Here is a 3,779-nt window from a genome sequence, read left to right as displayed (position 1 = left end):
AGTTGAACTAGCTCTATAGCCTAGTACAAATAATTTTACACTAAAGCTGAACTAGCTCTATAAGCTAGTTCAAATAATTATACACTAGAGTTGAACTAGCTCTATAAGCTAGTTAAAATAATTTTACACTAGAGTTGAACTTGCTCTATAAGCAAGTTAAAATAATTTAACACTATATTTGAACTAGCTCTATAAGCTAGTGCAAATAATTTTACACTAGAGCTGAACTTGCTTTGTAAGCTAGTTCAAATAATTATACACTAGAGTTGAACTAGCTCTATAAGCTAGTTAAAATAATTTTACACTAGAGTTGAACTAGCTCTATAAGCTAGTGCAAATAATTTTACACTGCAGTTGAACTAGCTCTATAGCCTAGTACAAATAATTTTACACTAGGGTTGAACTAGCTCTGTAAGCTAGTTCAAATAATTATACACTAGAGTTGAACTAGCTCTATAGCTTAGTACAAATAATTTTACACTAGAGCTGAACGAGCTCTATAAGCTAGTTCAAATAATTTTACACTGGAGTTGAACTAGCTCTGTAGCCTAGTACAAATATTTTTACACTATAGATGAACTAGCTCCATAAGCTAGTTAAAATAATTTTATACTAGAGTTGAACTAGCTCTCTAGCCTAGTACAAATAATTTTACACTAGAGTTGAACTAGCTCTATAGCCTAGTACAAATAATTTTACACTAGAGTTGGACTCGCTCTATAAGCTAGTTAAAATAATTTTACTCTAGAGACGAACTAGCTCTCGAGCCTCGTACCAATAATTTTATACTTGACTTGAACTAGCTCTATAAGCTAGTTAAAATAATTTTACACTAGAGAGTTGAACTCGCTCTATAACGTAGTTCAAATAATTCTACACTAGAATTGAACGAACTCTAAAAGCTGGTACAAATAATTTTACACTAGAGTTGAACTAGCTCTATAGCCTTGTACAAAAAAATTTACAGTAGAGTTGAACTAGATCTATAAGCTAGGTCAAATAATTTTACAGTAGAGTTGAACTAGCTCGATAGCCTAGTACAAATAATTTTACACTAGAGTTGGACTCGCTCTATAAGCTAGTTAAAATAATTTTACACTAGAGTTGAACTGGCTCTATAGCCTCATACCAATAATTTTATACTTGAGTTGAACTAGCTGTATAAACTAGTTAAAATAATTTTACACTAGAGTTGAACTAGCTCTATAGCCAAGTACAAATAATTCTACACTAGAGTTGAACTTACTCTATAAGCTAGTTCAAATAATTTTACACTAGAGTGGAACTAGCTCTATAGCCTAGTACAAATAATTTTACACTAGAGTTGAACTAGCTCTATAAGCTAGTTCAAATAATTTTATACTACAGTTGAACTAGCTCTATAGCCTGGTATAAATATATTTACACTAGAGTTGAACTAGCTCCATAAGCTAGTCAAAATAATTTTACACTAGAGGTTAACTAGATCTATAGCCTAGTAAAAATAATTCTACACTAGAGTTGAACTTGCTCTATAAGCTAGTTAAAATAATTTTACACTAGATTTGAACTAGCTCGATAGCCTAGTACAAATAATTTTACACTAGAGGTTAACTAGCTCTATAAGCTAGTGCAAATAATTTTACACTGGAGTTGAACTAGCTCTATAGCCTAGTACAAATAATTTTACACTAGAGTTGAACTAGCTCTGTAAGCTAGTTCAAATAATTATACACTAGAGTTGAACTAGCTCTACAGCCTAGTACAAATAATTTTACACTAGAGTTGAACTAGCTCTATAAGCTAGTTAAAATAATTTTACACTAGAGTTGAACTTGCTCTATAAGCTAGTTAAAATAATTTTACACTATATTTGAACTAGCTGTATAGCCTAGTACAAATAATTTTACACTAGAGTTGAACTAGCTCTATAAGCTAGTGCAAATAATTTTACACTGGAGTTGAACTAGCTCTATAGCCTAGTACAAATAATTTTACAGTAGGGTTGAACTAGCTCTGTAAGCTAGTTCAAATAACTATACACTAGAGTTGAACTAGCTCTATAGCCTAGTAAAAATAATTTTACACTTGAGCTGAACTAGCTCTATAAGCTAGTTCAAATAATTTTACACTGGAGGTGAACTAGCTCTGTAGCCTAGTACAAATATTTTTACACTAGAGTTGAACTAGCTCCATAAGCGAGCTAAAATAATTTTATACTAGAGTTGAACTAGCTCTATAGCCTAGTACAAATAATTTTACACCAGAGTTGAACTAGCTCTATAGCCTAGTACAAATAATTTTACACTAGAGTTCGACTCGCTCTATAAGCTAGTTAAAATAATTTTACACTAGAGAAGAACTACCTCTATAGCCTCGTACCAATAATTTTATACTTGAGTTGAACTTGCTCTATAAGCTAGTTAAAATAATTTTACACTAGAGTTGAACTACCTCTATAGCCAAGTACAAATAATTCTACACTAGAGTTGAACTTGCTCTATAAGCTAGTTCAAATAATTTTACTCTTGAGTGGAACTAGCTCTATAGCCTAGTACAAATAATTTTACACTAGAGTTGAACTAGCTCTATAAGCTAGTTCAAATAATTTTACACTAGAGTTAAACTAGCTCTATAGCCTGGTACAAATAATTTTACACTAGAGTTGAACTAGCTCTATAAGCTAGTTCGAATAATTTTACACTACTGGTTAACTAGATCTATTGCCTAGTACAAATAATTCTACACTAGAGTTGAACTTGCTCTATAAGCTAGTTAAAATAATTTTACACTAGATTTGAACTAGCTCTATAGCCTAGTACAAATAATTTTACACTAGAGTTGAACTAGCTCTATAAGCTAGTTCGAATAATTTTACACTACTGGTTAACTAGATCTATTGCCTAGTACAAATAATTCTACACTAGAGTTGAACTTGCTCTATAAGCTAGTTAAAATAATTTTACACTAGATTTGAACTAGATCTATAGCCTAGTACAAATAATTTTACACTAGAGTTGCACTAGCTCTATAAGCTACTGCAAATAATTTTACACTAGAGTTGAACTAGCTCTATAGCATAGTACAAATAATTTTACACTAGAGTTGAACTAGCTCTGTAAGGTAGTTCAAATAATTATACACTAGAGTTGAACTAGCTCTATAAGCTAGTTCAAATAATCTTACACTAGAGGTTAACTCGATCTATAGCCTAGTAGAAATAATTCTACACTAGAGTTGAATTGCTCTATAAGCTAGTTAAATTAATTTTACACTAGATTTGAACTTCCTCCATAAGCTAGTTAAAATAATTTTATACTAGAGTTGAACTAGCTCTATAGCCTAGTACAAATAATTTTACAATAGAGTTGAACTAGCTCCATAGCCTAGTACAAATAATTTTACACTAGAGTTGAACTAGCTCTATAAACTTGTAAAAATAATTTTACACTAGAGTTGAACTCGCCTTATAAGGTAGATCAAATAATTTTACACCAGAATTGAACTGGCTCTATAAGATTGTACAAATAATTTTACACTAGAGTTGAACTAGCTCTATAGCCAAGTACAAATAATTCTACACTAGAGTTGAACTTACTCTATAAGCTTGTTCAAATAATTTTACACTAGAGTGGAACTAGCTCTATAGCCTAGTACAAATAATTTTACACTAGAGTTGAACTAGCTCTATAAGCTAGTTCAAATAATTTTATACTAGAGTTGAACTAGCTCTATAGCCTGGTACAAATAAATTTACACTAGAGTTGAACTAGCTCTATAAGCTAGTTCAAGTAATTTTA

Source organism: Triticum aestivum, chromosome 5D (assembly GCF_018294505.1).
Source record: "Triticum aestivum cultivar Chinese Spring chromosome 5D, IWGSC CS RefSeq v2.1, whole genome shotgun sequence".
Taxonomy (NCBI): Eukaryota; Viridiplantae; Streptophyta; class Magnoliopsida; order Poales; family Poaceae; genus Triticum; species Triticum aestivum.
This window is presented reverse-complemented; position numbering follows the sequence as displayed.